Source organism: Moschus berezovskii, chromosome 27, assembly GCF_049115385.1.
Source record: "Moschus berezovskii isolate FMDL1 chromosome 27, NW_MosBer_1.0, whole genome shotgun sequence".
NCBI classification, from domain to species: Eukaryota; Metazoa; Chordata; class Mammalia; order Artiodactyla; family Moschidae; genus Moschus; species Moschus berezovskii.
Window position 1 is genome coordinate 10860406 of NC_142486.1, and position 13976 is coordinate 10874381.

Below are 13976 nucleotides of genomic sequence, written 5' to 3' on the forward strand. Positions count from 1 at the left end.
GTCTACTTATAGCAATACTAGTGGCTAGAACAAATAACTCAAATTATCAGTGGCTTAACACAAAGAAACGTATTTCTTATCCAAGCATCAGTCCAGTGGAGGAGTCCCTGACTGGACAGCAACCTTTCACAGAGTGATTCAAGGATCCAGGCTTCTTCTATCTGTGGTTGCCCAGATTCTCCAGCAGAATCCCCTCAATCCATCCAGTGGATGGGGGAAAGATACAACTACTTTTAACCTCTTTAGCAGGTAAAATGTACTTTAGACACAGTTCATGACAGGAACACTGTGGTTCTGGAGAAGATACTTGAGAGTCCCTTGGACTGCAAGGAGATCAAACCTGTCAATCCTAAAGGAAATCAACCCTTAATATTCATTAGAAGGACTGATGCTGAAGCTCCAATTCTTTGGCTACCTGATGCAAAGAGTCAATTCATTAGAAAGGATCCTAATGCTGGGAAAGATTGAGGGCAGGAGGAGAAGGGGATGACAGAGGATGAAATGGTTGGATAGCATCACTGACTCAGTGGACGTGAGTTTGAGCAAACTCCAGGAGTTGGTAAAGGACAGGGAAGCCTGGGGTGCTATACTCCATGGGGTCACAAAGAATCAGACACACTTAGAGAATGGACAACAACAAAACATGGCAGGAATCAGTCAGGAAGCCTTTGGGGGCTGGTGGCCACTTCCTGTTAAAACTCTCATCCCTGGAAAAGCAGACTTGGGTGGGTGGTGAGTCATCTTTCCACTGCCATTTCTTTTGCCCATCAATCATTTGCCCCCAACCTCCTCCACACGTGCTTATACTGACTCCCTGCTTGGGTGTCACCTCAGTACTACATCTAGTGCAAAGCACAGGAACTCAGAATGAAAAACAGTCATCTCCAACCACTTTTTACTAAGTTCCTCATGGAACCATCCCCTTCCCCACCTCACCGAAAAGAGTTATCTACCTGCCATACACACAACACCTTGCAGGGAGCTCAGTGTTAAAGGATCCACCTGCCAATGCAAGAGACACAGGAGACGTGGATTCAATCCCTGGAATGGGAAGATTCCCTGGAGGAGGAAATGGCAACCTACTCCAGTATTCTTGCCTGGAAAATTCCCTGGATGGAGGAGCCTGGCAGGCTACTGCCCTTGGGGTCACTAAAGAGTCAGATACAATTTAGTGACTGTGCATGCATGCCGGCACACACACTCAACCTACATAGTGGTGATAAAGCAGGGACCAGAGAATCACACACACACAAAAAGCAATAAACTTCCCATTCTCTCTGCCAAAGAGAAATCCAGCATTCACCAGTACTGTCCTGTTTTCTAATTTTTTACACCACAGTTATAGCCTGAGAGGCACTGAGTCTGCCTTCTGGGTAATGACAGACAATGCTCTCTAGCTTGTCCATTGCATAATGTTTGAGTCTGGACCTGCTCAGCCTCTGATGTCCGTGTTCTCACCTCACCACCCACACACAAAGCCCACAGTACATATTTCAGGTTTTTTCTAATGTCAGGACCCCTCCTCGGGGAGGACCTGAAGCTGGGAACACAACCTTTCCCTCTCAGCAGAACTCTGAAAATGCTCCAAACCAGTATCAGCAGGAAGTCATTCTAGAAATGCTCTGTGTATTTGGCAGCCTAAGTTTAAAGTTTTATAGAGTGTTTTTTTATTAACTTCTTAGAGACAAAGAAGCTAGGAAACTGTATTCTTTTTCCTAGTCTATGTTTTGACTATTTCATATGCATTCTAGGACTGATTAAAAACAAATGCAAACATTTGGGAAAGATTGGGAACCTGGGACTAGCAAACGCAAACTAATATATATAGGATGGATAAACAACAAGTTTCCATTGTATAGCACAGGGAACTATATTCAATATCCTGTGATAAACCATAATAGAAAAGATTAAGAAAAAGAATGTATACATATGTGTAACGGAATCACTTCACTATACAGCAGAAACTAATACTTTGTAAATCAACTACAAAAAAATTTAATTAAAAAAAAGGTAAATATTCTGGTAGCAAATTTCCTAGGCTATGTATGCCTATATTGTCCCTTGGGGTGGTCCCATTAAGAGTCTATGTTTGCATCTCAACTGTGTCTCTATTTATAAGCCACAATACCATCTTTTGACTTTCTTCTTTGTGACAAAGCTTTGGTATTAGGCCTTTTCCCAAAAATCAAATCTATTTTCAAAAATATCCACTACCAAGTCTGGTGAGTAAAGTGGATAACCGGAGCGCTATCACACTGGGTCAAAATACAGGGTGCATGTCAGGAGGGGTACACAAGTAATCTATGCACAAGAATCCCACGTGGAGCTTTGTAAAAATAAGCACCCCAGGTGGAAATTTGAGAATATGTTATGATACATTTATCATCTTTCACATTGTGAAAAAGGTTTGAAGGATGCTATAACATATGCTTGTGAACCCATCACACAGTTTAAGAAACAAAGCCTTGTACGTACATTTGAAGCCCCCCAGAACCACTCTGCAGTGGCAGGGTCACCACACCCCTCCACCCTTGCCCAGAGTTACCAATGTTCACCACCTGAAGCCTGTTTCCCCGGGGTGTCTTTAGACGTCTTTCTACTTTTACTAGATACATACTGAAATGATACAAACCATTGTTTGGTAGACTCTTGAGCCTTAAACAAATGATATACTATACTCATCCATGCACAACTCCCTTTTTTCAATCTTATATTTGTAAGATTTAACCATGTTGATAAATACAGCTGTAGTTCTTTCATTGTTCAGTTTCATTTCCTGATCCACTGTATGAATATAATACATTTTATTTAATCTCATCTCCTGGTGTTGAACATTCAGTTTGTTTCTCATAGGTCATTATGCATATCTGCTATGACCATTTTTGTGTTTCCTTATCCCATCTATATATTTTAAGAATTTCACAGGTGTTCTTCTTGTCTACCCAGATCAAGAACTGATGCTCTGGTGCAGGAGTTCTCAAAACGTGGTCCCTGGATCAGCAGCCTTCACATCACCCGGGAACTTGTCAGAGGTGCAAATTACCAGGCCTCACCCCAGATGGACTGAATCAGAAACTGGAGGGGCGGAGGGTGATCTGTACTTTAGCAAACTTTCCAGTTTGTAACAAGATTCTGATGCTTGCTAACATGTAAGCAGTGCTGTTCTACTCTGATGCAATGATGCCCTCGGTTTGCATGTCTTGGAACCCAAATTAAAATTTCTGAAATGTTTGTGCAGTGACTGAACATTGAAACAAATACAGAAACTCCCACTGACAGCTTCAAAGCACTAGATGCATTCTAATGCAATATACTAAGGTCTAAGGAAGAGCTTTGAAAATCATAAAGCATAAGACAAGTTAGCAATAGTCAATGTGGAAAATTTGTTTTAAGACATTGTTGTGTTGCTTTATAAGTCAGGACTCATGTAGCTATAGATGACAGCCAGAGAATACAGCAATACAAGGGCACAAAGTCATTTCAGTCAAGTATAAGTGTTTAAAATAACACTCAAGAGCATCTGAGGCATTAAATATATTTCTGAATGAGTTTCAGTATCATCACCCATCTGTCATGGAATTGTTTTCCTCTGTGTTTCAACGAGTACTTTTGCTTGTGTTTTGGCTGTCTGGGCTACTTAAAATCCTGTGCTCTTGAAACAGACAAATAAAAAGTCCTATCTCCAGAATTTGTTGGTAAAGCATGATAGCTTTCCAGAGTAAGATGAAACAGTGAGAAGAATGGGCTTAGAACCATCTATCCACCAGGCATAGGAGCCAGGGAATTAGCCAAGTCCATAATGAAAGGTCAGCCAACCAGTCACAGCCCAGTACTCAAAGGGCTTGGCATTTTTTCACCAAAATTCAGGGGAACTGTTGACACCATGGGTCTCTGATATAATTGGAGGTTCAGTAGATGAATAAGAATGAGTTCAGGGGACTTCTCTGGTAGTATCGACATTAAGAATACATCTGCCAATGCAGGGGACACGGGTTTGATCCCTGGTCCAGGAAGATTCCACATGTCACAGGGCAACCAAGCCCACAACCACCAAACCTGTATGTTGCAACTACTGAGGCCTGCGAGCCTAGAGGCTATGCTCCCCAACAAGAGAAGCCCAGGCACCACAAAGAGTAGTCCCCACTCACCACACCCAGAGAAAGCCCATGTGCAGCAACAAAGACTCAGCACAGCAAAAAATAAAAATAAAAAGTCAAGAATGACTTAGGGTCACAAAAGCAGAACATGGATAGAGAAATCCAAGAATCACCAGTTTTCATCTAGGGTAGGGTCTGGTCAAGACTAAGGAATGTCCCCATTCTCACTGAGGGGCTGGGGTTTCTCAAAGGATTGAGGCTGAGGAGCCAGTGGAAGCTCAATTTCTAGGAGAGGGCACAGGGGAATCAAGCACAGGGACTCCATTAGCGAATGGGAGGTGGTGTGACTCCGAGTCCAAAAGGCAACCTTTGGACATCCATCTACGGATCAGAGCTGCCCAAAGAATAAGTCAAAGGCAAGTCCTTGGATGGAAAGATGGAGCATCTGAGTGCTTCTGGTCTCAATCAGATTAGGCTCAAGATTGCAGACAGTGATGCAGCCATGAGATTAAAAGACGCTTGCTTCATGGAAGAATAGCTGTGACAAACCTAACAGCATATGAAAAAGCAGAGACATCACTCTGCCAAAAAAAAAAAAAAGGTTTCTATAGTCAAAGCTATGGTTGTTCCAGTAGTTATGTACGGATATGAGACTTGGACAATAAAGAAGCCTGAGCACCAAAGAATTGATGCTTTCAGATTGTGGTATTGGAGAAGACTCTTGAGAATCCTTTGGACAACAAGATCAAACCAGTCAATCCTAAAGGAAATCAACCCTGAATATTCATTGGAAGTACTGATGCTGAAGCTCCAATACTTTGGCCACGTGATGCGAAGAGCTGACTCATTGGAAAAGACCCTGATGCTGGTAAAGATTGAGGGCAGGAGGAGAAGGGGGTGGCAGAGGACAAGATGGCTGGATGGCATCACTGACTCAACAGACTTGAGTTTGAGCAGACTCCAGGAGGCGGTGAAGGAGAGAGAAGCCTGGTGTGCTGCAGCCCAGGGGGTCGCAAAGAGTTGGACTCGACTCAGCGGCTGAACGATAACAACAGGCTCAAGAACATGGGCATGTGAGGAGTGAACTAAGTTCTGTGTAGGAGCATCAGCGGACCCAGATGGGAGGAGCTGGGCAGCAGACCATGGGAAAATGAAGAGGAAGTCAACAGAAACTCAAAGGGAAAAATAAGTCGAATGTTTAACCTACTGTCCTATGCCTCCCTTTCCCCACAAATAGGACATCCAATCCCCTCCATTGAAGGAACAAGGTGAGTGGAGGAGAAGCCTCCTGAATTCAGGGTCACTGTGGGGAGCCAGGCAGAGAACAGATATGGCAAGTTATTCTGTGCTAGAGGCTTCACGGTCAGAGCCAGGAATGGAGCTTGCTCCATAGTGAATCATGAGACAAGGTGGCTTGAGAGAAAAGGCGAAGCCAAAACAAGCTGGGAGAAGGGAGAAGGAATAGGATAAGGATCCAGGAAAGCCAAGAGTGAGGGGAAAGCCAAAAAGGACAAACTGGAGAGGTTCTGGATAAACTCTGGCTACCACTCAACGGAGCCAGACAGGAATGGACAGTGTCGTTCTGGGTCACATTCAACCAATGGGAAGAAATGGGCTTGGTGACAAAAATCCTGGGTTCAGAGAAGTGAAGAGAATAGAGTCCTCATAAGAAGCATTCTTCCCCACCCCTCTCCCTCCACCGCCCTTGTCTCTAGGCAGGCTTCAGCTCCCAAGTAATCCAGACGGGACGGATATACTGGACCCAGAACATCAGATACTGCTAAGAAGTTTGACAAGAGTGGAAAGGCCAGGGTTTCTTTCACTGAGTGGTAAATAAACAAAGCTCTAACTCACAAAGCAGATTCTCATTCATTTGCAAATCTAATTTATGCAAAACCTCTAGTGACCAGAGATAGATGGTATCACCCACCCCTGAACCACTTTCTACTGTGACAACACCAGGATCTTTGGTCTCCTCTGTGTTTACTGAACTGAAATGAACCCACAAGTGGAGCCAAATGTTTGTTGAGAACTTTCTGAGTGTCGGGCCATGTGCCCTGAGGAGAGAAAAGGTGAATTAGACCCAGTTTTCTTGTCTGGACAAGGCAAGCATTGATGTTAGTGCCTTACTCCAAACTCCTCTGATTAACCAGGTCAACATTTATATCAAGTTTGGGGTCTCCTTCCCTCACGAAAATGAGTTTCTGGTTCGGTAGTGGTTTCAACAAACTGTCAGACATTTAAAAACAGGGCAATTTCAAAAGGAGCATTTATTACTATATTGGAGCCTTAATATATTTGCTTAAGAACAAAACTGAACATTAAGTCGGGTACATTGTGGACTGGATGTAGTTAATGAACTACTAAGTGAACCCTTCCAACTGCATTTTTATCTTGAGCCCTGGGCGAACTACTTTGTATTCTTTAATCTTTTCCACCACTCACACACAGGGATTGTCAGCATGGGCCTCAAAATGGGAACACTCTCTTCCTTAATTAAAAAAAAAAAAAAAAGATTCCGTTCTGTTGATTCACAACATTCTCTTTAGTGCAACTCTCTAAAAGCACTTAAACAACAGTTTTGCTGTTTATTAGGTTGTCTACTAACAGGCATCAATGTATTTTCCACTCGTGCTGCCTGGCTTCCCTGTTGATAAGATGCTGTGGCAAGAACCAGACCTACTGTGCATTGACAGACATTAGATGGGAAGTAATCCCATAACTTCTGCCATCATTTTACCTGTTAGTGAATAAGCAAATTTAAAACTGGAGAAAGAGGACTTCCTTAGTGGTCAAAAGTGGCTAAGACTCTGTGCTCCCTAAGCAGAGGGCCTGGGTTTGATCCCTGCTCGGGGAACTAGACCCACATGCCACAGCTAAGACCCAGTGCAGCTAAATAAATACAATAAACAAAAATAAATATTAAAAAAAAATAATAAAACCTCTTCCAGCCTCTACCAAAACCCAAAGGAATTTTATATAGAAAGGATACTCACCCTTAGATCATATGGCTAAGGAAGGCTCTGGGCTCCCTACACAGGGGGCCTGGTTTTGTACCTGATGTGAAGAGCCAACTCACTGGAAAAGACCCTGATGCTTTGAAAGATTGATGGCAGGAGGAGACGGGGGTGATGAGATGTATGGATGGCATCACCAAATCAATGGACGTGAGTTTGAGCAAACTCTGGGAGACAGTGAAGGACAAGGAAGCCTGGTGTGCTGCAGTCCATGAGGCCACAAAGATTCGGTCTCGACTGAGAGACTGAACAACCAGTCTTTTAGCAGAACCAGAGAGAAATTTATATAGAAAGGATACACACCCTCAAATCTTGCGTCTATGCTTCCAAAGGTAGGATTACAACTTGGCTTCTTTGAATCTAAAGACTAATGAGTTGTATATGATAGGCCCTGCCCCAGGCAATCTGGTGGTGTTCCAGGGAAGGAAAGCAGAAGCAAGCATGAATACCAGATCCATTCCTTGAGACTGCTTCAGTTCAGTTCAGCCACTCAGTCGTGTCTGACTCTTTGCGACCCCATGAATCACAGCACGCTAGGCCTCCCTGTCCATCACCAACTCCCGGAATTCAACCAAACTCATGTCCCTCAAGTCGGTGATGCCATCCAGCCATCTCATTCTCTGTCGTCCCCGTCTCCTCCCACCCCCAATCCCTCCTACCATCGGACTCTTTTCCAGTGAGTCAACTCATCGCATGAGGTGGCCAAAGTATTGGAGTTTCAGCTTTAGCATCAGTCCTTCCAATGAACACCCAGGATCGATCTCCTTTAGAATGGACTGGTTGGAGATCTCCTTGCAGTCCAAGGGACTCTCAAGAGTCTTCTCCAACACCACAGTTCAAAACCATCAATTCTTCGGCGCTCAGCTTTCTTCATAGTCCAACTCTCACATCCATACGTGACCACAGGAAAAACCATAGCCTTGACTAGACGGACCTTGGTTGGCAAAGTAATGTCTCTGCTTTTTAATATGCCATCTAGGTTGGTCATAACTTTCCTTCCAAGGAGTAAGCATCTTTTAATTTCATGGCTGCAATCAGCATCCGCAGTGATTTTGGAGCCCAAAAAAATAAAGTCTGACACTGTTTCCACTGTTTCCCTATCTATTTCCCATGAAGTGATGGGACCAGATGCCATGATCTTCGTTTTCTGAATGTTGAGCTTCAAGCCAACCTTTTCACTCTCCTCTTTCACTTTCATCAAGAGGCTTTTGAGTTCCTCTCCACTCTCTGCCATAAGGATGGTGTCATCTGCACATCTGAGGTTATTGATATTTCTTCCAGCAATCTTGATTCCAGCTTGTGCTTCTTCCAGCCCAGCGTTCCTCATGATGTACTCTGCATAGAAGTTAAATAAGCAGGGTGACAATATACAACCTTGACGTACTCCTTTTCCTATTTGGAACCAGTCTGTTGTTCCATGTCCAGTTCTAACTGTTGCTTCCTGACCTGCATACAGGTTTCTCAAGAGGCAGGTCAGGTGGTCTGGGATTCCCATCTCTTTCAGAATGTTCCACAGTCTATTGTGATCCACACAGTCAAAGGCCTTGGCATAGTCAATGAAGCAGAAATAGATGTTTTTCTGGAACTCTCTTGCTTTCTCCATGATCCAGCGGATGTTGGCAATTTGATCTCTGGTGCCTCTGCCTTTTCTAAAACCTGCTTGAACATCTGGAAGTTCACAGTTCACATATTGCTGAAGCCTGGCTTGGAGAATTTTGAGCATGACTTTACTAGCGTGTGAGACGAGTGCAATTGTGCGGTAGTTTGAGCATTCTTTGGCATTGCCTTTCTTTGGGATTGGAATGAAGACTGACCTTTTCCAGTCCTGTGGCCACTGCTGAGTTTTCCAAATGTGCTGGCATATTGAGTGCAGCACTTTCACAGCATCATCTTTCAGGATTTGAAATAGCTCAATTGGAATTCCATCACCTCCACTAGCTTTGTTGATAGTGAGGCTCTCTCAGGCCCACTTGACTTCACATTCCAAGATGTCTGGCTCCAGGTGAGTGATCACGCCATCGTGATTATCTTTGTCATGAAGATCTTTTTTGTACAGTTCTTCTGTGTATTCTTGCCACCTCTTCTTAATATCTTCTGCTTCTGTTAAGTCCATACCATTTCTGTCCTTTATCGAGCCCATCTTTGCATGAAATGTTCCCTTGATATCTCTAATTTTCTTAAAGAGATCTCTTGTTTTTCCTAGTCTGTTGAGGCTGCTTAAATTATCACAAACTGGGTGACTCAAACAACCGAGATTTATTCTTTATGCACAGTTCTGGAGGCTGGAAGCCCGAAATCAATCAGTAGCACGGAGCCAAAGTCAAGGTGACTGGCTGCCTGAAGATGCTCTGGAGGAGAACGCATTCCTTGTCTCTTATGGCTTCCAGTGGCTGCCAGCATCCCATGGCTTGTGGTCCCATCACCCCGATCTCTGACCCCATCTTGTCCTCTCTGTTGAATCTCCCTCTGCCTCCTTCTTGTAAAGACAATTTTGATGGCATTTTGGGAAGCCAGCCTCTAACTGTCTCTCCAGACTGCCCTGTTTCAGGGGCAGAAATTGGCTGGGCTGCTGCCTATATTGGTCTGCTAGGGATACAATAACAAAGTTCTACAAGCTGGATGGCTGAAACAACAAAAACTTACTGACACACGGTTCTGGAGGCTGGAAGTCCAAGATCAAGGTGTGATGGGGGCTGGTTCCTTCCAAAGACTATGAGAATCTGTTCCATGCCCCTACTCTAACTTCCAAGGGTTTGCTGGCAATCTTTGGCTGCCTTGTCTTGAAGATCTCTGCCTTCATCTTCATGTATCCAAATTTTCCCTTTTTGTAAGAACACCAGTCTTACTTGATTGGGGGGCTCAGTCTACAGTAATACTAACCCATCTTAACAACATTTGCAAAATCCTGTTCCTAAGGATTTCAACATAGGAATTTGAGGGGGACATAGTTCGACCCAAAAAAGTGCCCAAGAGACTACTACCTTCTTGTAGATTTCTCGTCTGCTTATTCTCTGCCTTGACTTCTGTCCATCCCCAACTTCTAGACAAGCTCTGCCTATCTTCCTGACCAGGGCAGTCCTGGCACAGATACAGCCCTGTCCCTGGCCTGCCTCTAACTGACTGCCATCTTACCCTTACCTTGTTCTGATTGTTGACCTGGAATTCTTCCCACCTCTTGCAGCTCTCAAGCCAGCACAGAGCAGGTATTCCATACATTGGATTAGTTCATTGGATTGGTTACCACCCAATAGGTGGATGTACTTCTAGATTCTGACCTACCTGGGCTGCCACAAGTATATGCATGTAAGCCCTGCTCAGCCACATCTTCATTCATGACAATATCCAGAGGTGAGATATCAGAGAAATGACTGAGAATTCATAATTCTTTAACTCATGCAGGGCAGGCCCAGGTTATACACAGCAGCCCAGGAAGAGAAGCACACAGTTTTCTGATCAGTCAATAAAAAAGATAAGATCACTTGCAGTCCCCAACTGACATGCAAAACTCCTGTTTGGAAAAGTAGACTATGTCTCTTGGTGGCTTCAAAGTCTGAGAAAGTCAGTGTGATAGAACTTGAGGCAAGAATGCTAACAGGAGTCCTGTTTCATACAGTTTTCCTGAGGCTTTCAGGTTAAGTTCCACTCCATAATTGCCCAGTGCTACTTGTCCATCTGCTCCCCTCCCCACCCTGTCCTTCCCTCTTTTCTTCTATATTTCAACACTATCACAAGAATTCTAGAAATCCTAACTTCAACACAGATAAGTTTTGGGGTGAAGATACAAGAATCACCATCCATTTTTGAGGTGTCAATATACCTCATGCATCTTATACACAAAAGGCCATGAGACAAAGGCAGGATAGTAGGAGTCTTTTCACTTCCTCCTTCTTTAAGAGGTCATTTCCTTTTCTTTTTTAAACTGGTCATTTCCAATTCTTTTTATAATTGTTTTGGGCTTCCCAGGTGGTTCGGTGATGAAGATTCTGGCTGCCAAGCAGGAGACATGAGTTCAATCCCCCAGTCAGGAAGATACCCTGGAGAAGAAAATGGAAACCCACTCCAGTATTCTTGCCTGGGAAATCCCAAGGACAGAGGAACCTGGCAGGCTATAGTCCTTGGGGTTGCAAAAGTCAGACATGACTTACCAAATAAAAAACAACAATTGCTTTATTAATAAAATTGCTTTGTGTTAGCTTCTGTTATACTAGCAGATGAATCAGCTATAAGTATACATATATCCCCTCCCACTTGCGTCTCCCTCCCACCCAGTCCCATCCCACTCCTCTAGGTCATCACAGAGCACTGAGCTGAGCTCCCTGTGCTGACCAGCAGCTTCCCACTAGCTGTCTATTTTACACACAATAGTATATATATGTCTACGCTACTCCTCCAGTTTATCCCATCTTCCCCATCCCCTCTGTGTCCACACGTCTATTCTCTACATCTGCGTCTCTATTCCTGCCCTGAATAGGTTCATCTGTGCCATTTTTCTAGATACCACATATATGCATTCATAGACAACATTTGTTTTTCTTTTCTGATTGACTTCACACTGGGTGTAGATCCTGAGAAAACCATGATGCAAAAGCCTATCTATCTTAAAGAATTAGCTCACGTAAGTGTAGTGGTTGGCAAGTACAAAATCTGCAGGGCAGGGCAGGCCAGCAGCCTGGAAACTTGGTTAAGAGTTGATGTCACCGTCTTGACTGTGTATTCCAGAGGGCAGCAGGTCTGGAAAGTCAGGTGTGGTTTCTGTGTTGCAATCTTGAAGCAGAATCCATTCTACTTTGGGGAACCTCACTCATTCTTTTCCATTAAGACAAACTTGAGTGGATGAGGCCCACTCACTTTATGGAGGGCTTTACTGAAAGTCTACTGATTGAAATATTATAACACATAGATGATATGGATAAATAGATGAGATAGAGATAGATACAGATAAATGACTGATAGATGACAGATAAATAAAGATGATCAGTAGACTGATGGACTGATAGATATAGGTATACCTATAGACAGATAGGTAAAGATATATGACAGAGACGGGTGACTGATAGATTGATAGATTAAAAATAGACAGATAGATAGATAGCCTATTCATTCTGGTTCTCTGAAGAGACCTGACTAATACACCTTCTAAATCACAAAGTTCTAGGGTGAGTGGGTTTTGACAGAGCTGATTCAAGACCAGCAGCAGCAACCACATTATGAAGGAGCGTTGGGGGCAGGTGAAGAACCCCCAGAGTCAGGCCCTCTGTGAGTGGCTACACAAACACCAAGGGAGTTACTGCTCAGGCAACGTGGATAGGCCTCCTCTTAAAGAGCAGGAAGTCCCCTGAGGCCGGTCTCTTGGGGACCCAAAGATGTGTTGCTAAGTGCCATCACCCCTGGGAAGGCGCTCAGAGGCAGCTCCCCGGAGATCTTCCCTTGTTCAAAGGACTGAGGGAGCTTCAAGAACTTGGAACTCCAGTGAGCAAGAGCACTTCGGATCCAGGGAAAGGGTGGTGGAGAAAAGGAAGAGAAGTCACACAGTTCACATATGGAGCAAGGAAAAATATCTCACTGCAGGGAGGTGGTCTCTCTGATTTTTCATGCATGCCTTCTGCTACCCTCTGGCCCCAGATGGAATCTGAAACACACAGTTCTGCCAGCCTCTGGGTGGGTCCCCTATGATCCTCTTCTATACTCTCATCATCCCTCCAAAACGGGATGCTTGTTTGATTCGAGTCTGCCTGTGTTGTTGGATGGTCCTGGTTTCAGAATCTTGAGAGGCTTAAATGGCTCCAGATCCTCAGAAGGGTCTCCCAGGACACTCGGGGTTAACTCGACTTCCCAGAAATGCTGTATGAAGTCAAGAGCTATTTATTAGAAGAGCTCACAGGATGGAGACATCAGGGCCGGCTGAGAAGTCAAGCAAGTCTTCCCAAGTCACGCTTTGAAGAAAGGCTTCAATTGGAGCAGCTGAAGAATGGGATCACTGATGTCTCTTAAAAAGGCAAATGGCAGCTTGTGGGGAAAGACGGGGCAGAGAGAAGACCCACCCGCTAGATCACAGAATGCAACTCGGGATGTTGTCAGAAAAAAATGTGGGGCGAGTTAGAGCTCTCAGCTTTTCACCATCCCTACCTTCATCCTGAACCTCCCTCCCTGACCCTCACTTAGGCCTGGTTCTGGTCCCTCTCAGAGTGACCTTGCTGACTCTGCACTGGCTGCAGCCTCCCTCTGATGTTTGGAATGTTATCCCCGCTCAACCTCAGCTGCTCTCCATGAAAACCGTGGCTCCTCACGCTGCTAGTTGGCCTCCATCTGCTTTCAAAATGCCCCTCCTGGTTCGACCTGACCCCACGACCAGGATCCTTCAGTCCATTCATTAGCAAGGGGCAGATGCCAAGGACGGGTTGCCTGACTTCTCCACTGGACATTTCACTCCTAGGCTGTACCACCAACGGTGGATCACTTGAAGTTTTAATAGAGATGCAAGTCCAGATTATAAAAAGCACTTTTAAAAATAGAATGTCTTTGCCCGCAGAAGAAAGCATCGCATGCACACACACAGAGGGTTTGTGAAATGCCCGTTTGCAAAATAAAGCCGCATCCTCCAGGCTGTGAATCATACGTCCCCAGAAAGTGATGCCATTTTCTGTGACGGCGTGACAGGGTCCCTGAATCAGGCTGCTATGAGCCTGTTGAGAGAGTGAAGCCTTGGGGGATGAATTAAATGGTCATTTCCACCTGTCACTAATTTCCCTTGCTGGGTGAGCAACAGCTCTATTAATCGGGAGAGACCTTGATTGGTGCAGCTTCTCTGTCTTCAGCCTCAGGTGTGCCCGGCGTGGCTTGTGGAGTGCGGCAAGGGCTCTGG